The sequence below is a fragment of the Nelumbo nucifera genome, chromosome 8 (genome assembly GCF_055504915.1).
Source record: "Nelumbo nucifera cultivar China Antique chromosome 8, China Antique-T2T, whole genome shotgun sequence".
In the NCBI taxonomy this organism is placed as follows: domain Eukaryota; kingdom Viridiplantae; phylum Streptophyta; class Magnoliopsida; order Proteales; family Nelumbonaceae; genus Nelumbo; species Nelumbo nucifera.
Window position 1 is genome coordinate 24671244 of NC_142656.1, and position 20969 is coordinate 24692212.

Sequence of the window (20969 nt, forward strand, 5' to 3'; positions counted from 1 at the left end):
GAATTAAATCTTAGTTCTTGCATTCAATTTCAACATTGTTGATCCTATTACAATGATTACTCACTAAAATATTTTTACAATTGGCTTCAACATACTTGTCACATCAAAAGCAAATCAATCAAACATCCATTTTAGTATCATTATCAGGTCAGGGGAGGAAATGCAACTTTTCAGCTTTACCCCCTTTGACTTCAGGGTCTAGGGTTTAACTGAAAATGATCCATCCAACTCATTGCACCCTAAGTCTAATTCAAGCAATTGAGACAAACAAATCTATCATCAGAAATATAAGAGTGTTAACCTTGGCTTGATAAACTTTAAAAGTTTATCAATTGACTAAAAACGTTTTAAGCTATGACCAAATTTAGGGGTATTACACATAAGCATATCATATACATGTGAAATAATAATAAATTAAATTTATTCAATAACAAGTATCAATTGATTACATCACTCGTATTGGAACTAAGGGCATACACTAATTAATGTAGAAGAAATGAATTGGATCTGAGAGTGAGCAGTAAATACTACTAATGAAGGACGGAACTCCTCATTTTCCATCACCACCTTACATCTTACCTTCCAAATGGGCCATCTAGAGTATTGGAAGAGAATGATTGGGAGCCGAAGGTGACAGTTCTAGCAGTTCTCCCATAGAGAGCTACAAATCATGCAAACAATCAATTGACCATCTATTACCAATTAGTCAGTTGTAGCCTTTGTGAAGATAATCTCAACATTTCAACATACTTAACCACGTATGAGATAGAGATGACTGAATAGGCATTGTCCAAAAGTTATGGTTTGATGATAAAGATTTTGAAGTTAATATTTGAGCCCAAAGTGGATTTTCTTTTGTTTAAAACCTCCAACAGAACCTCATAAGGCTAAATTTACTCTATGAAAATCTTTGAAACCCAACCCCCTTGTAAATTGTAATTAATTTCGAAACACAAAAGGATCTCCAATTCTTAAAGTAAAATTGCCACTGATCATCCACATAAAGTTAGCATCATTAACTGGTCACAATGAGCTTGAGAGAAAAGTTTAGTGGACATAACATATGAAGGAAGTGAATTGATTGTGCTTTGAATCAGTATAGACTTCCTGCATGAGATAAAAATTGACTCTTCCAACTTTCAAAATGGCCTCTAACATTGTTGATAACCATTCATGAAAGTGGTAGCCCAAACAAATTTCCTATCCTGTCATCAGTTTCACACCCAAGAGGGTCGTTATTCCCACCTGACTTCTACGATGAACATTTCTAATTTCTATTGAAGAAGATGGGGGATTTATCAAAACTAACCTCTTGGCCAAACCAAGAGCAAAATTTCTGAAGAATCTCTGAGATGGGAAGCTTCATGCTTAGTGCCACAATCATAAATTAATATCATCAGCATATATATACCCCGGGTCGACATCACTGGTAATCATATCATTACCTCAGAAATACTTTGACAATATAAACAAAAAACGGTGTAAATATGGTGCTTTTGCAATGAAGCTTGATCTTTCGAAAGCATACGATCAGATGGAATGAACCAATTTAATCCATGCTCTGAAAATGAGAGGTTTAATTTTTAGACATGTTCTATCATCTCATATCACAGCTGATTCACAATGTATGGCTACAGATTTTTAGTTGGTTCTAGTCAATGTTGAACTGACAGCCCCTTTTCTACCCCAACGAGGTCTCTATTAGGGTTGTCCTGTCTCCCCATATTAATTCATTTCGGGTGCAGGTGTGCTTTCAACCATGGAGCTTCCCATCTCAGAGATTCTTCAGAAATTTCCCCTACGTTTAGGTAGTTAATTGAACCAACCATGGGAGATACGTATGTTATGCATTCTCCTTTTCACTAATTAGTTCTCATATAAAATTGAAACATCTTTAAACATGTGAATGTATTAATTAGCTCTATAACCTCTTTCAATTGGGTCATGTCTATATTGTTTTCTTTAGCAATAGAGAGCAAGTTGAGGTTTCTGTGTTGAAGCTTCTATTTTTAGAGTTACAAAAAACAGACCAATTAGTCTCATTGATTCAAGCTTACTCCGAGTTTGTTTCCTAGTTATTTTTTAACCCAAAAGTCTCATTGTTTCTTAGTTATTTGAGTTCCACCCGTTTGTTGTCTTATACCCATTGTAGCTTTTTTCTCATTTCCATCTGTGTTATCTGAATACAAAGGGATACAAAATTTACAATTATTTGGCTAATTGTAAATTTCTGGTATTGGGTAATTTCCTACTTTAGGCATTGGATTGTATGAGAGATGGTGATCTAAATCATATTTTAGTTGATAAAAATTTCTTTCCTAGTGGAAATTTGGACCTCTCAGAAGGGATTTTCTTTTTTCCTACAAAATAATTGTTGAACAATCCACCTATTTCAAATAGCATATATAGGTGTATTTTTTCCTATTTCATCATGGATACACTGCACATCCACGTTACTCTCTACCATGGGTCATCTATTCTCATGGTTACTTTGGCATATGGTATTGGATGAAATTGGAACAAAGCCTTTTATAAAATTATTGTTTCTTATTCTTTTTTAACCGTTTGTTTATAGTTTGAGAACTATTTTCCAGTCTTTAAGGCTATGTTTGGAGACGATGCAAATAGAGTGTAAATGCAAATATGCAAAATGCATTCGGGTTCATACAAATGCAAAGTTGGGGGTTAGTTTTGTATTGACAAATGTACTTTCTTATCAAATGACTCTTAGTTGTAATGAATGCAAACACAATTCCTTAGATAAAAATATACCTTTTTAAACATTAAAACCACTTTGAATGCAAATTTACTTTTTTTTTTTATCCATGTACATTTACATCTCATTTTTTATGTACACATGTCTTAGAAATTGTGTTCTCTGTCATTGTCGATACACAAATGCATTTTTGTCAAATACTAGAAAACTAAACCATAGTGCATATTTACACTGAACCGGCATTTACACTCTATTTGCACCGTTTCCAAATGTAATCTAAAGAAGAGACTAATAATTTTGTTGTTGTCAATTTGTGCTAAGTGAAAGTTACCATCAAATCGACTTTGCTTTGTCTAATTAATAAAAATAAAGGTTTTTTTTCCTAACAAAAGTGGGGTAAAGAACAAAAGAATAGAGAGCAAGGTTTCATCTATCAAAGGACAAAATAGGATTTTAAAAATTTTAAATAAATTCATTGATGGGGTATATTTAAGTCCAATGGGGTTAGTCTAGAAGGTATATTTAGATTCCTTTGAAAAACTAAGGGTATGACTCTTTTACCCAAAAGAAAAAAGGAGAATTTTTACTAATGGATTTTTTTGAAATTAATGAAGTAAAATTAAATTAGCTTGATTCCATTTCATTTTTAATACGAACTAGCTATGTCTTAGTTTTAATCTAATTTGAACCTTTCTTTTGTTTTTCCTTTTTGATGATATCATATATTCATGTTGCACTTCAATGATTTAATTAGAGTTGCTTAAATTTTTTTGGGGGGATGGAGTTTGCGACCAGTTTTATTATGATCGATCACATGGTGAAGCAAAGGCTTTCCCTATTTGTGAATTATAAATAGGTATTTTTCTTTGCTTTCCATTTGGTTAATTGAATCTCTACCCCATACATGTATGTTCTGGATTTATGTGTAGGTACTACAACTTTTTTAGGCCCCGTTCACTTTTTGGTAAATTATTTATCGAAGTAAATAAAATTACTTAATTAAATATTTTTTAGAAAATACTTAACCAGGTAAATGTATTTAGCCATATTCTTTTATTTTCTGAATAAAAAGGAAATAGTCATTTTAACCATAAAAATCTATTATTAAAAAGATATTATTAATGGCTTTCATCAAACTTGGGATGTTTTGATTGGCCTATGGTATGGAAAAAGTTTTGACCAATAAAAATTTACGGATGTTTCAGATATCAAATCTTTTCCATGTCTCGGTCAAAATTCCGCCGGTATATCTTTCGGCATCATAGATTTTCCGCCGATTGGACAAAGATTCGTTTCGAGCACTACTAGCCGTTACGAGTGCCGGAGAAACGGCGAGTGACAGGAAAATCGTTTGGAAATTGTATACGGAGTTGTCCGAAGTTACGAATCAGTGGATTCTTATTCTCCAAAGTACCCTTTATTTTTTGTTGTTTTCTATTACCTATTGACTATATTACCCCCGAAGATTGCTACGCGCGTTTCCTAATTTCATTCCCAACGAACCGATTGCCTGTTATTAGAAAGCGTAGTTGGAGAGAGTTAGAGTCGGAGCGGGGCAGATAAATACCCTGATTCTTGAATCCTGCTCGATCCTGAGTCCATTTTACTTCTCCCGATCGTTCGTTTTGATTTCTCTGCAAAAACCAACGTAAATTGTTCGATTGTTTGGTTCTTCTTCATTGTATTTCGCTGGTAAGTGTAATGTCTTTTGTTTGGTTCTTCTTGCTGTTTTCAGTGATCAAAACCCTAAAGTGAGTTTTCATTTCTCTGTTGTTTGGTGGTGTAGAACAAAGCTTGGAAAGCGATGAAGCGGAAACAGCAAGAGAAGCCTCAGGACAATAGAGACTACGAGAATAATGGTGAGTCATGGTTGAGAGGGAAGACGATTGGCCGAGGGGGGTTTTCCAGGGTTTCTCTGGCTATGACGAAGAGAGTCAACACACGTCGATGCAACTTGCCGCCGATTATGGCTGTGAAGTGGGCGGAGATCTTTCAATCGGATACGCTTCAGGAGGAGAGAGAAGTTCTGGCCGACTTAGATGGATGCCCTCATATCGTTCACTGCTTTGGCGATGAAGTCACCTTTGGGAACAACGAGCTTTACTTTAACTTGCTACTGGAGTACGGTTCTGTAGGATCTCTAGCCCAACATATAAAGAGATCGAATGACGGGTTACCTGAATCCGAAGTGAAGCGCTATACGAAGTCGATTCTTGAAGGGCTCGTTTACATTCATTCTCGCGGCTATGTCCACTGCGATATCAAGCCTGCCAATATCATTCTCGTTCCTTCCTCTACATTTGCCTTCTTGTCTTCCCGAAAGCGAAAGCCCAGGAGCTATTGCTACGTTGTAAAGATTGCGGATTTTGGATTAGCGAAGAAGGCTCAGCAGAAGAAATTGAAGAGGGGTTGGAGAGGCACTCCTCTGTACTTGTCACCGGAAGTTGTTAGAGATGGCATACAGGAGGCCCCCGCTGATATATGGGCTCTAGGTTGCACTGTGGCAGAGATGATAACTGGGAAGCCGGCATTGAGTTGCAAAGTCGGTTCGGATGTTAATTGTGTTCTGTTTCAGATAAGCTCTGGTTTTTCCTTGCCAGAGGTACCCAGTGAGATGCCAGACGAGGGCAAGGATTTTCTGAATATGTGTTTCGTGAAGAATGCTGAGTTGAGATGGACAGCGAAGATGCTCTTGAATCACCCATTCATTGCAGGAGATGGTATTTAAGCATTATAGGAGGCTCAGTTTGTGCAGGAGATAGGTGTTTTTCGGTTTCTCCTGGATTAAGAGGCTGAACTCATGGTTTATTTTTTGGGTTTAGATACATGTTATTCTTTTTTGTTCTTCATTTGGCACCATATTTTTTTGTGAAGTGCAATTCTGAGAGAACCATCTCATCATTGTACCCTGAAACAAAAGGCTATCCATGTTATTATTGGTGTTAAATGAAAAAAGAAAGAAGGTGAATTTGAATTGTTACTTTGCTTATGCATAACCGGAAGCCTATTTAGAATGATAAGTGTACTACTTTTACTTAATATTCGCTAAATTATTTTCTTCCTTTCCTCATTCCCAAATATTTTATAGTCTCAGGTTTTCTTTCCATGTATTCAAATATTTATTAAGATGAATTAATTGTCATACTTTTCTTTCTTTCAATTCTTTACTTTGTTTCTTTATTATTATATACTTCATTTAGTTGCCATGTTGTCAAGCAGAAATTATAGTTTTAGTTCTTACTATCAACAAACAATCCATCATCATTATCTCAAAGTTCAGAAATAATTAAAGAGGGTACCATTTTGAGGTTTACTTTGTAAATGTAAATCTTCATTTTCTTTCTAAATGTCCTGATAATTCATCTTTAATATGTATTATAATGGTTGTTTATTGTTGGGGTCATGATTTAGTAGAACAACTGCAAGTATATAATTGGAAATTTCTCATCTGATAAATTTACATTTCTTACAGAATTTCAGGCTTTAGTTTTACTACTGACTTTGTTTAATGAATTTAAGGGGGCTTGATTGAGTTCAAGGCAACACCAATGGGTGTCCTTGAGATTTTTAGTTTGAGCAGTAGCAGAGTCATTCTTCTCCATGTTTTATAGGTTCCAAGACCCCAAGTAGTTGGGACCAGCATTGGGTAATTTTTAGAAGTTTAAGGATAAATTCTACAAAAATAGACCGAGTTGTTTTTACTTTTTTGTAAGTGTGTAAGTTTTGACAGGTTAAAAGAAGGCCTTCCTATTTTACTTTCCCCTGTATCAGGTCCATATGTGGTCTTTTCAGTTTTTGGAGATTGGTATACTTCAATTCTTTCTGTGTAAATATTATTCTGTATAGAATAAAAAATGATTAACCAATATTATTAACTTCACAATATTGGTTTCTTTTCTCCACCCTTTTCTTGAGACCCTTAAATGGACTAATGGACTAAGCTGGATGATGCTAACCGTCAATTATTTTTTTTTCTTTTTATATGAAGATCAAATAAGAGAGGAATATAAAAAATACAATAAAATAAAAGAAAACAAAATATTTATTAATTACTAGTTAAAGAAATGATAATATGGTTATAATCATTTGAAATTGTCAAAATAATGAATTTTTGTTTTAATAAAGTCCCTGTGCTTGACTATTAAGGCTGCATTTGGCATTCCTTTTTGCTGTTAAAATGCCCCTATGCACACTGAGTTTTTAACTTCAAAAAGGAGATTAGTCCTTAAAATAAGGAATGCCAAATGCAGCATAATCGTTCTTCCCCTAGCATGTTCACCATATTTACTAGTATTGCTGTATCTCATAACTACCTTAGTAATAATGGAAAGAAATGAGATTGCAAGAAGTTATGTACTGATATAGGAAGCCTGATTATGTATTGGGTGCTTTCTCTTCTGAGTTTGAAGGTGTTGAGAGTTCTGATTTTGGAAAATATTTTTGGTCTATTCTTGATATTTGTAAATGATGATATATAGTTGAGTTATTATTCTGTGTTCTGTTACCTCGATACTCTTGCGTCTGACTCTATGTGTCATACTTCTTTTCTGCTTTCAATCAAATTTATTTTGTTTATTATCAAAAAGGAATCTCATGACTACTTCATGTGTCCTCTTATATTAACCTTTTCAAAAGTCTTTGCGTCATTGATAAGGGGGTCCCTGTGGCTGTTTTGAACTCTTATAATTTTACTGCTATAAGAATTGCACCATTATTTGAATATCTAATACTAATAACTATAACTTTTTGTACATTGCTACTATTTTAAGGGGTCATTGCTTGGTGCAATTGTAAAATCTCAGGATGAAAACCTGAGAATGTGGGTTCAAGTCTCTGATCAGCCACTTTGTCTAAAACAAACAAAATCATTAGGTCCATATAACTAGTGCCTTAATTGGCTAATGACCTTAGTGCACTACGTTAATATTTCTATGACCATCCAATAGAAGAAAAAAAGCAATATATTGACTCTTGCAAACTCCTTTCAGTACTACTAATTTTATAGGAGGTGAAACAGGACTAATGTAGCTGAGAAAATAACTTGTTATTAGGCTTGGATCATTACAATGAGGTTTAGTGGAGAGTTCCATTCTTCTAATCTTGTTCATGTGGAGTAATGTGTGCAAATGTATCTGAAGAATAGCTAGTGAAGATTCAGAAATCCAGAGTATAGCTCACTTGGGTTGTTTAAAGATTTAGAACATGGACAAAAATACACTAAAGTTCAATTCTCTTTTAGTTTTTATCAATAGTTGGGGTAATAAATCAGGTCTTATCATCTGGATAAGAAGATAAGAAGGCTCCATGTTTTAATATTACTTGATGTGTTTATAAGTACATGTTCCATTATAAATATTGAACTATTTTTTTTTATTTAAACAAAGAACTCCCTCTGTATAACAATCATATTCCAGGTGTACTGTGTGTTGAATTAGTTAACTGTTTTTCTGGATTTGTCCTATCATGGCCACGGCTAACCATGCAGTTTCATCATAACTTAAAGGCATTGATACAAAATGAACATTCAAGTCAGAAGGAATTTTCTTTCATGCATTTGAGTTTTTAAACATGGTATACTTTCACACATTTGGCAAATGCGAGGCATTGGTACATGTGCCTTTGTCCATGGTTATCTATTTTTCCAACTCTTCTGAGGAATTAATTGTGCTAGTTGTTCATTAATGGCTTTGACTCTATACTCTAGGAAGGTATTATATATTTATATTATGGGACTGGCCTGGATATGTGCTACAGGACCTGCTATTATGAGCATACATTTATAAGTCCTCATGAAGCACCATCTTCAGAACCTACCATCCAGATGCAATATTTTTCATTTTAATTTGTAAGGTCATGCAAACCTTCTTATATCTTTTATCAAATACACCCAGTATCTCAACATTCATATATGTGCCAATATGTCTGGTTAAAGTTCTGATCCAAAGAATCACTATTTGAAGAAAAAATTTTGGGCAAAAAATTTATTCTTTTTTGAAGTTAAAGTTTTTAGCTCCAAAGAATCAATTCTTAGAATGAATTTTGAACCCCGAAAAAAATTTGTTCCAGAAAATTTCATACATCCAAACTCAGAAATCATTCTTAGAATCACCAAATTCATCAGAATTAATTCTTCGAAAGAATGCCAATGCAGCTTTAGTTACTTTAATCCCAACTCCCCATAATTCTTAGGATGACAAATTGTTTTCCATTCCACAGTGTGGGACTTTTTCTTATCTTCCTTATTCCATTACAAAAGGTCATGTCTAACTTAACAGTCTATATAGCATAGTTTGGCATGTTTGTTCCAAGCTGATCCTTCTGTTAGCATAAATTTTCAATACAAGTATTATAGGGAGAAGACCTTTTAGAGGATGGAAAAAATGAAACTAGGTTCTTCTTGGATGTGGAAAAGCATTTGTGATGGTTGAAAAGCGTTATTTCAGGAATTTAATTGGGGAATTGGAGCTTAGTGAGACGTGTTATTTCAAAACCTCGGATTGGTGGGACCATAATTGGGTAATGGCCATTAGATAGATTAAGTTTAAGTTATCTCATGCTGTCATTAAAATGATAAAATGAGATACATCTAGGATTATTATTGTTATCTCAAGACAGGTTAGTTTGGCCTCACCACTCCTGGCAGAGTCACCATAGGATCAGTCTGCCAAGATAGTACCAGTGGAGCAACAAGTCAGCAATGTAGAAGCTGCTATAGAAGCTTTGGTGCCTCAACAAGGTTAGGATTTTTTTTGATGTATATGTAGTTTATTGGTCATAAAAGCTTCCTATAAAACCACTCTGTACCGTGATGTTATTAAAGATATTTGGGCCATGGTCAAAAGTTGTTTGCAGATTGCAGTGATAGTAGGTCCCAATGAAACTTCAGTTGATGATGTGTTATAACTCTATAATTACTTTGATTATGGGTCTGAAAATCTCTTTCAATCCATTGTGCCTAATTTTCTGTGGAAGATCCAGTTGGAAAGGAATGCTGGATGTTTCCTGAACAGTTCGTTCTCATATGGTGGTTGTGAACAGAGCAAGGTTCAGGGCTTCGGAGTTTCTGGTGCCAAGTGCCAAGGGGTTATTTCAGACTATGTGGGTTTTCAGTCGGAGCCACATCACAGATGATGGTTTAAACTCAGTTCTGAAGGAACTGCAATTTTGACTCAGAAGCAGAAGGAATTGGAGGAATCATCAAGAACAATGAATGGTGCTTGTACAGTTAATGAAGGCCTTTTGTTACCGGGCATCACTTACCTGGTTTGGGTGCAGCTAAGCGAGAAGGTAGGTAAGGACTTGTACCCATTAACATTTAATACTTGAAATACCCAACAAAAATATTTTATATCTGTCCTGAATGTTACCAGGTACAGATTTAATGTCCCTTGCAATTCAGGTGGACTGCAAATTCCCAAATCAGCTATGGTCTGTGCCTCTGTGGAACTCTCATGCTTTGATGCACAGTTGTGTCTCCCTGAAGCTCTGCTACAGCTACTTTAAGGTTGGGTGTTATGAGGTTAAACATTAGAGGAAGATTATGGAACATTAACTGGGCTGCTATCATTTGAGTCATTTGCAAGGAAATAAATCAGGGCATCTCTGAGAGAAATATTCTGGTATGACTATGTTAAAAGGAAACCTGTGTTCTTCGTTAGGTGTACACAAGCAATTTCATGGTATCCAGATAATTTCTCTTTTGGAAGCTGGACCCTTTTTTTTGTCTAAAGTGCACATTTTTCTCTTTTTTGTATATCCCCATTTTTCTCTTTAATAAAATTATAAATTTCAACTATTTTATTTTTAATTTTTAAACAAAATAAAAAATAAAATGATTAATAACATAAAAAATCACATGGAGTGAGAATCCCATGAGAACAAAGATGGAAATAACCTTGTCCCACCTTTGGGAACAGGGACGATGACAGGAGACGGGTTAAGGAGTTTTCGATGGAGTGGCTGAGACCTTGAACGCATTTCGTAATGCTTATAATGTTACTTGAACCAGGATCAATTAATGATAGCACTAAATCTATTACTATACTTTAAGCCACTAAGCCATCTCACCTTTTATGTTATTTAATGAAATAAAATAGATTTTATTAACTTTTATGTTCATCAAAACAATCAATGCGATATATATATATATATATATATATATATATATATATATATATATATACATATAACAATTCTAACTAAAAATTAAAAGAAATAATATTTAAAATTAGTGTTTTATAAGTAAATGAAATAAACAACCTATCAAATTCAAATTTCAAATGGTGATTTTAATCCCAAGAAATTTATACAATAAAATATTAATAATAGAATAATTAGCTTTGTACTTAAAATTTATAAATTTGTGCATGATATATAATATAATAGGTTCATATTTATGCATCCCGGGTATCAAGTATGAGATACCCAAAAGTCAAAACCCAAACCCATCCCAAACTCTATAAGGTTTTAATCTAAAATCCCAAACCTTATAGGATTTTGATAAACAAGTTTTATTAGGATTGGGACGGATTAGATATTTGAAAATTGCCGCAAAATTTCCAATCTCTAGAAGATAACCAATCCGAAGCCACTACAAGAAAATTGATCTGAGCCAGTGGTCGCCGGCTTAGGCCTTAAGACCGCCGGGATCTAAGGCGGCAGTCTTTAGTCATTCTTTTGTCAATTTGATGATAAAGAAAAGATTATTAAAAGCCATCAAATTGACACTGGATCTTGATTATTAAAATATTGACAGGATCTTGATTATTAAAATATTGTCAATTTGATGATAAAGAAAAGATTATGATTAGCTGCCCTAAAATTAAGGGTGATATTTGGCCAAGCCGAATAGATCATTGACCTGATTATTTTTCATTTTTTGTCTTAATCACCATATAGAAAAAATAAATTAAGGAAAATCATTGATCAGTTCTGATTAGAATTTTGTAGCCCCACCTTACAGGGGATGAATCCTAACCATGAATTAACGTCAGATTCACGAGGAGGATGATGCAATTTATAAGAGAGAATTACTAGTAGACTATGACTCTATGAGGGACTGTCTTGCAACCACCATTTGGTGGGGTGTAATTAATTAATGGTGCAATGGTATCACATACCAAAAAATAAAAAAGAAAAAAAAAAACTAACAAATTGGCAATTGGGATAAACTAATTTGGTCCTCACGTAACCCGGTAACCACCGCTGCATATCCTATTGTAAAAAACATTTTTGTATTTATTTATTTTTTAGGGGAGATATTCCTAATTCACGGCTGCAAGGGGCGGGGCGGGGACGGGGAGCCTCTCCCCATCCTCATCCCCGCGAAAATCTCCATCCCCGTCCTCACGGGGATTCCTATCCCTGTAGCAATCCCTATTTCCCGTGTTTCTTTATAATGTTAATCATTTTGTTTTTGTTTTTTATTTTATTTAAAAAAGTAAAAATAAAATAATTAACATTTACAATTGTATTAGAAAATATACAATCATATTTTTAAAATATTAATATATAGATGTATGTTTACATATTTACATATATAGCGTATGCATACATATATACATATATTAGTGGGGATCCCACGAAGTGGGGATCGGGCCCCACAGGGCGGGGAGTGTTCTCCCCGTCCCCGATAATGGGGATGAAAATTTCTCCATCCCCACGGGGGGAAAATCATACCCATCCTTGTCCCATTCGGGGTGGATCCCCATAATGATTGGGAAAATGGGGAAAATTGCCATCCCTACCCATCAACCTTGATTACCATTTAAATCACTCTCAATCTAAATGGGAACGGATAATTTTATATTGACCATGGATGAGTAGCAATGACTATTGAATGGTTTTATTCAGTGTTTTGGTTGAATCACTTGAACCGTCACGTGATTTGAATAAAACCTGAAAATAAGTTCAAATCTGTTGATTTGGTCAAAATTGTTCAACACGGATGATTGGACCATTGACCCAATCAACTTGGTGACTGGATTGCAGGTTGCATATTATATGTAAATTTTGGGAGGTCATAATTTTGCACTTCAATGTTTGATTGAGGTGATTTTTTTTTTTTTTTGATTTTGGACAACTTTTCAAGATCTATGTGTCTCAATAGATGTCTTGTCCCGCTATTTTCATGAGAAAACCCCTATTTTGACCTCCAATCATAATTTTTAATATTTTTATATAAAAAATAAAAACTGAATTAAAAACCATAAATTAAGTATAATTTAATATATATATATATATAGAGAGAGAGAGAGAGAGAGAGAGAGAGATGGCATGGTTTGGCCTATAAATTAAGTATAATTTAATATTTTGACCATTGCAATTTTATAATCCCCATACTACCCTTGTAATAACTATTCGAACAATTTTAATCCTCTTTTTGTGTTTTATACACTTTTTCACCTTATTTCTCCCTTGCAATCAAGGGATTTTTCAACCTCCCAATTACAATAGTAGGGGACATCTCCCTCACGAGTTTTAATCGCAAGCTCTGAGTTACAGTAGCAAGGGTCATCTCCTCACGAGTTTCAGCCGCACAAGATTTCTCCCTCACGAGTTTTAGTCGCAAGGGTACACTGTTTTGGCTTTTAATTTTTCTATGTTCTAAATTAGGGTCCATCCTTTTCTATCCACCAAAAACTTGTATTGTTCGAATCATACTCAACCTGATCATGGTACCAAGGCATTATAAAAAAATAATAAAAATCAAAAATTAAAAAAACAGAACTAGTCGAGCTCTTTGATACAAAACCTAAAATAAGAGGGAGAGGGAGAAGATTCATAACTGATCCTTGGGACTTCTGGTAAAGGCAGTGAGGACCAACAAAAAAAGAATGTGAATTGAGGGTTGAGCAAGGTTTGCGTTTGACACATGCCACTGTGATCGAGGGAAATTAGAGCTGCACTCAAAAGATGATACTAATAGCTGCAATCAAACGAGCTTCTTCTGATACCCAAGGAGGTGAAAAGGCAATACCGATGAACACATTCAAAACTTATGTGAAAAGGCAATACCGATAAACAAATTTAAAACTTATGTAATCTGAATCTAGAACCGGTTACTATGCATTGCATTTTGCATGTGGGTTTGCCTCCAAGAAAAGAGGGGAAAAAAAGAATCTCCAGGAATCACGAGAAAACAATAACAAGCATGTTCACTATCTCAGAAGCTAAAAAATGATAATAGAGATTGGGATGGCCCGGTAAACACAAGCAGAAAACTAAGACAATAAAATAGATCTTCTTCTCCGGTGTGGGCGAAAATAGATCTTCTTCTCTGACAATGACAAAAATAGATCATTTTTGGCGACGGCGATAAGATCTTCTTCTCTGGTGATGCTGATACTTGCTTTCCCTTACATTTGGTGTGGTATTGGTGTGATCTCCGACAAAGAACAGACACAGACGATTTGGGATGGATTACACGAGGTTTTTCGGTTGTGTTTAGGGTTTTAGGCAGGGTTTCAGACAGAGAACACAGATGATCTGAGATGGATTACATGAGGGTTTTCAGTGGGTATCTATTTTCACCATTTTGAAAATGTTAATTAGACTTATGGAGGGTATTTTCATCAAATGACACCTTCTGTTTGCTGACTTAACGGGGAAGGTGGTCTTTATCTCACAGTCATATTACTGGGGGTCTTTATTGCAAAACAAAATACAGGGGTCTTTGTCACAGACCCCATAGTATGGAAAGGTCTTTGTAATTTACCTTTTTAATAAGGATCTGAATCCTCAAAAAGTTTTAAGTAAAATATATTTTTTTAAAAATATATTTACTTAGGTGGCATTTGATAAATCTGAAATTTCAGATCTGAAAAGTAAAAAAGATATTAAGTGTCTAAAATCTGAAAAGAGGCATAAATGCTTTTCTACTTTTTAGAGGATCTGAATAGAAAATGTTGTTTGTGTTGGATCAATTGTGCAACATCTGAAGTTGCATTATTTTACTATTTTACCCCTGGAACATGCTATTTTGTAATTTTGAATGCAATTAGCACTATTTCATATAAAATAACTTATCAAATTCAGAATAATATCAAAGTTATAGAAAAAAATAATAAAAATTAAACTAATCAATAAATTAATAAATAAATAAATCAATAAAATTAATAATTAATTATTTAAGTATTAATAATACTGAAATAACACGAATAAAATAATAAAATAAATAATAATTACTAAAAAATATTAATATGATTAAAATATGAATAAATTCCATGTTTAATTAATAAAAAATAAGATATTTAATAATTAATTTAATTAATTAATGTATTTCCTTTAGATGGGGAATCCTTATCATAGGTTCGGTGGCAATTCCCAAATTGCCAAGAAAATTTTCCATTGTGAATATTGTTTTGCTTTAACTTTGTTTTCAAAGAATCATTATCACTTGGCTCAATTTGGTCGAAACCGGTTTCATGAAATAATACATAACAATCAACTCTCTTTTTTTCTTATTCAATCTATTTATCAAAACTCTAGTTCATGAGATTCTTAGGTGGCTAGCAATGGCTACTTATTATATATGGTATGTAAGGGAAAAAAAAAAAAACTGTTTCAACAAAGTACCATTCATGTTCAATCGATACCTTGTTGTGTCAACATTCTTTCTTATTCGGCCTTTAAAAGTAGTAATGATTCCGCTGCATCTTCTTCCACTACTTAGGTGGATCCAAAACGAATGAGTATATTTAGAATGCAATTCAAACAAACCCCGAAAACTTGTCACATTGAAAGACTTAAAAGGACAACCATTACTATCCCCAGTTATATTACTAAGATTTCAAATCTAAAAACAAATTGCGTTAGGAAAACTTCAGCCAATGAGCAATATATGCTATACGATAAATAGATGATCAAAATGAGCAATATAGATCGTATACAAGTTCTCAAAACAGAGGGAGCCCAACTATTTGTCTCCAATGATCACAAACAAGAGAATACGAGAGGCCTTGGAACTATTTGATGGACATGGACATCAGTCCTTCCACTCTACCAAATACCAATTACTGCCATTTTATTCCACTCTACCCAAGGCGTAAATGATTAACCAAGGTAAGTCCTCTGGCCATCAGATAAGCAATAGCTTGACAGTGCTGCCAAAACTTATTGAACTTGAAACACTGGAAATCCATGACTTGTTGGAGGCTGTAACACATCTATCAGTGGAGGAACTGGGGGTTCAGAGGATGAGCTGCAACACATCTTTTGTACTCTTCTCTTCCGCCTATTGTCAAACACATTTAGGGCAGAAGATACTCTATGCAGCTCCAGAGGATGAGCTGCGCTACCACCTTGGCCTGAAAAACGTCACCACAGGCAAGGGTTATCAGAGGTCTCTAGAGAAACAACATAAACCATATGATTCCCCCAACACTCAAATCAAAGAGGAAAAAAACCCTCAATAATCCTTCATTCAATAAAGCGATCTTCCGAAAATCACCAAAGCAAAAAAACAACAGTTCATCTTCCAAAAAAAAAGAAGAAGAAGAATGACTACCTAGAGGACAGATTCATGAGCGTCATTCTTCTTGGAACTTGGATTCACCGGCAGTGTTCTTCCTGGAGCTTCGATTTCACCAGTGGCGCTTCCTCTCAGAAAATACGAAAATGACTATGTTTTCAGGGTTTGGGGTTATCAGGGTAGTGCACATCATTTTTAAAATTTTGTAAGGGCAGCTTCGACAACTCTGAAACGCGTCTGAACATGTTAAGAACTGGCCCAAGGTCTACGGTTTTCAGATCTAAAAACTAAATTCAGATCAAGTTTAAGAAGATAAACCAAACAACTGTGAGGATCTGAAAAGCAATATTTTCAAATTTAGACTTTTAAAAAGTGCAATCAAATACCACCTTAAAAATTAAAATAATATGTAAATTACCAGCCCCATCGCTATAATTAAAGTAAAACAGTTCCGTTGGGATTAATATTAAATTAATAAATCAAATGTAAGTTTGTTGGTTCGGCTTTCTGTAAGTTTTTTATAGTTTGATTCTGTTTTTATAATTGGGTTAATGACGACTGATAAGGATTGATAATTGTTTTGAAACGACGCTTAACACGGGACTCTTTTAGTTATTTATCTAAAAAAACTGTAATAGTCATCGTCTACCAACCAATTGGCTACTGGCCAACTCAAGCTTAAATCAACATCTAGTTACAAATTACAATCCAGATTTCCTACTCACATTCTCTACCTGCTCATGCCAAAAAGTACATTGTAGCCGCACACTCACAATCCAGATTCCCTATTCACCTACCTTTCCCTATTTTTCTTCAAACCAAACACTACCTTAGTTAAAAAAAAAGAAAAAAAAAATTAAGCCTTTGAGAAGGTCCAGAACATTGTAGAGTCTCTTTAGAAACCATGTTGCACGCCAAACAATTGCGTCTAAGGTTCAATTTGGAAAAAGTAATATAAATACAAATAAGTGCAGTGCAAATATTGGTTAAGATATAAAATATACAAGGTTTTATATTATACATATCTGCATGCGTATTTATATTATTTCCAATGGGCTTAAAGTAATTCTTAATTAAGCTATTCTTTCGTTTAATTTTCCCAGACCAAAAGCAAAAGCTTGGAAAATAGCTTGGCACATTGACATTCTGGTTTAACCTGAAGCCCCGTGTTCTTGAAAAAGGTTAAAATCAACTTTCCACAGAGTTATTGATGTATTGTTTTGGAAGTATTTCGGTTCCGTGATCACTCCCACACTCTTAAAAGTCCAAATAACAAGCTTTTAGAATGGCTTTTTTCTATTCAACAAACATTAGACTGCAATCTCCAAAGCTTCCAATATTCGATTACTTTCATATTTCCATCCTTTTCTTATTGTTGATCCCATCTGCAAATCCATTGTCCTTCAACTTTTCCGGTTCTGATCAGAGCACCAGGGACATCATACGCCTGGAAGGACATGCAGCCATCTCCTATAAAGACATCGATTTCACCGAAAACCTAAGCATCAATAATGCTAGCTGTGGTCGAGCCTCGTTCAAAAACCCGGTGCACCTCTACGACAATGCAACAGGTAACCTAACAGATTTTAGCACTAATTTCTCCTTTTCCATTACCAGAACAGATCAAGAATTCCTAATTGCCGAAGGTCTGGCCTTTTTCCTGGCTCCCAGTGGTTCCAACCTCCCTGTTGATTCCAGTGGTGGAGCACTTGGTCTTGTTAGATATAGCCAAATGGAAGACAACACAAAAAATCAAATTATTGCTGTGGAGTTTGATACTTTTGGAAACGTGTTTGATCCAGTGCCTTACTCTGAAAACTTAAGTCGTCCAATGTATCATGTAGGCATTGATATCAACTCCGTCAAATCTGTGACGACCGCTAATTGGACCAGTAATGATATCGGTAGTGGGAATATTACTTGGGTTTTGATTAACTACAACTCAAGTACAAAGAACTTGAGTGTTACATGGACGTATTCTGACAACCCAACTTCTAGCCTGTTTTATATAATTGATCTGAGAAAGTACTTACCGGAATGGGTTACCATTGGGTTTTCTAGTTCCACGGGTCAGCTTAAAGAAATAACTTCAGTACATTCCTGGAACTTTTATTCGAGTTTAGAAGTAGAGGAGTCTAATTCTACTTCAGAGATCCCAAAAGCAAGCAAGACAGATAAGAGAGGGTTGATCATTGGATTGGTTGTCGGTGCAAGTAGTGCCTTGATCGGTGTGGTTTGGCTTGTCCTGTGGATAAAGAAGAAGAGAGATGTTACTGAAGAAGAGGATGAAATGGTGCTTGATGATTCAATGAATGATGAGTTTGAACAGGGAACTGGACCTAAGAGGTTTTTGTACAGTGAATTGGCCCGAGCAACAGATAACTTTGCTGAGGATCAAAAGCTTGGAGAAGGAGGATTTGGAGGAGTTTATAAAGGGGTTTTAAGCTATCTCAACTTGGATATTGCTGTTAAAAGAGTATCCCAAAAGTCTAAACAAGGGATAAAGGAGTATGTGTCTGAGGTGAAGATCATTAGTCGATTACGACACAAAAACTTGGTGCAACTTGTTGGTTGGTGCCACCAACGAAAAGAGTTCGTCCTCGTATACGAGTTCATGCCTAATGGGAGCCTTGACACTCATCTCTTTGGACGACAAGCGTTGTTGACATGGGAAAGAAGGTACAATATTGCTCTGGGCTTGGCATCTGCATTATTCTATCTGCACGAAGAATGGGAACAATGTGTCGTGCATAGAGATATTAAGTCAAGCAATGTGATGTTGGATTCTGATTTCAATGCAAAACTTGGGGATTTTGGGCTGGCTAGGCTTGTAGACCATGGGAAAGGGTCACAAACAACAGTTTTGGCTGGAACTATGGGTTACATGGCTCCTGAATGTGTTATAACAGGGAAATCTAGTAAAGAATCGGATGTTTACAGCTATGGAATTGTTGCTTTGGAAATTGCTTGTGGAAGGCGGCCTATTGAACCATGTGTTGAAGCAAGCAAGATAAGGTTGGTAGAATGGGTGTGGGAACTCCATGGGAGAGGAAAGATTCTTGAAGCTGTGGACTCAGGGCTTTTAGAAATGGGTTTTGATGAGAAACAAATGGAGTGTTTGATGGTTGTTGGACTATGGTGTGCTCACCCAGATTGCAACTTTCGACCTTCCATAAGGCAAGCGATTCAGGTGCTTAGTTTTGAGGCACCATTGCCCACTCTCCCATCTAAGATGCCTGTCCCAACTTATTGTGCCCCCCCACTGATGAATGTTGGTGATGATTCATCTGGTGGTTTGTTTTCTTCCGCTGCTTCTCCTTCTACATCCCTTTTGTACCCTCGTTAAGTAGAAGTGTTCTGTCTGGCTTTGCCTTGTTCAATATATTTGTTCTTTTTCTGTTTTGTTTTGGAAGGGAATGCATAGCATGCATGGATTGTAATATTTTGTAGTTCTAATTTCCTTAGATGTTATGTTTTACCTGAAATTTTGTTTGTAGGAAATATTTTGTAGTTTTAATTTCTTTGTAAGCGATGCCAGAACTCGCAGATCTCCTAGTCCGTCATTTGCTCCATCGGTGATCGTTCTCACCATCTGAGAGCTAAGAGGATAGGTCTTGTTGTGATGAAACAAGCGATGCTATTTTAGTCCTAACTAATAAAATAGATTTACTCATTGTCATGAAAAAGTAACGAAAATAAAATGAATGAGAGGTAGGCTTGTTGTGATGAAAGATGAATTGATGTCTTTCCAAAGAATTTGGTGTGGTATCAGATCACTCTACACGGTTTTGACAAGGATAACAATCCCAACCAATGGTGGTTTGGAACAAGTTAGGGAGACACATGAAGGAACAAAAAAAATCAAAATAGGGCTTTGTTGAGAGAACTTGGAAGTTTGGTATATAGGAGTCTATTTGTTCCAATTGAAGAAAGCATTATTGAGTTAAATAGGGGAACTACCAGGTTTTTGATAACAAAATTTAATTGATGCAACCCATGAGGCAAATGAGGCAGAATAGGCAAGGCAAAATCAAGCAATGCCAGAACATGAAGCTATGAGATTGCAGGAATTGGCAAAATCAGAGTCTTTCTTTGCTCGATGTGTAACCCACAAGGCTGCTGTCTTGCGAGGCCGCGAGGTCACAAAGCCAACCTCATAAAGATATGAGGCCGTGATGACTAAAGATTTGAGATCTAGGTCATGAGACCAAGTTGTTAATCGCCCTTAAGACCAGCTGCGAGGCTCTCCTATTTGCCTTGCGACCGAGCATCAACATACAATGAATTTAAAATCCAAGACAAGGCCTCTTCGAGACAATCCACGCTTATCGCTGTTTCAACGTTCCCCATCTTTACACAGTCAACAAAAAGGATGAATGCACTGTTCTCCAGTGTACCCTCGCTGGATTCTAGTTTATCGCTAGTCTTTGAATTGCTTGTGACATCTGGTGATGAAGGGAAATCTAACGGTGTTTCTAACGATGAAGAGAGATTGGAAAGAAATAAAAGCATCGTGTGAAATTGATAGAGCTTGATCCAGCGGTAACAAAAAGCTCTGGAATGAAAGAGTGCGACAAAACAAAAACAAGAACGTTAGAATCAAATAATGATGAACAAGATATTAAAAAAAAGGAAAGAAAGAAAGAACAAAACTAGGTCCAAAATTGAACCTCTGAGAACTCTGTGGATTGATCTTTAGAGGAAATCTCCAGCACCAACAAGGAATCTGCGGATTCTAGTTTCGCAGGAGGTAGGTCCTTCAAGATTTGGACTCTGTTTTCC

At 35.4% G+C, this 20969-nt stretch overlaps 1 long non-coding RNA gene and 2 pseudogenes across 3 annotated transcripts; 2 read left to right on the forward strand and 1 right to left on the reverse strand.

Annotated features, from left to right (window-relative positions):
- The first annotated feature begins 4268 nt into the window (after nt 1-4268).
- Nucleotides 4269-5586, forward strand: LOC104609187 (mitogen-activated protein kinase kinase kinase 20 pseudogene; annotated as a pseudogene). Its single transcript, XR_016079687.1, has 2 exons — nt 4269-4408; nt 4503-5586. The product of XR_016079687.1 is annotated as a mitogen-activated protein kinase kinase kinase 20 pseudogene (transcript).
- Nucleotides 5587-15538: 9952 nt separating this feature from the next.
- Nucleotides 15539-17086, reverse strand: LOC104609188 (uncharacterized). The gene is made up of 2 exons (XR_737233.3): nt 16224-17086; nt 15539-16023 (listed from the first exon to the last, which is right to left on the reverse strand). It is a non-coding gene; the product is annotated as an uncharacterized LOC104609188 (long non-coding RNA).
- A 131-nt stretch (nt 17087-17217) lies between these two features.
- On the forward strand, nt 17218-19873 carry LOC104609189 (L-type lectin-domain containing receptor kinase IX.1 pseudogene; annotated as a pseudogene). The gene has a single exon (XR_016079612.1). The product of XR_016079612.1 is annotated as an L-type lectin-domain containing receptor kinase IX.1 pseudogene (transcript).
- The last annotated feature ends 1096 nt before the right edge of the window (nt 19874-20969 follow it).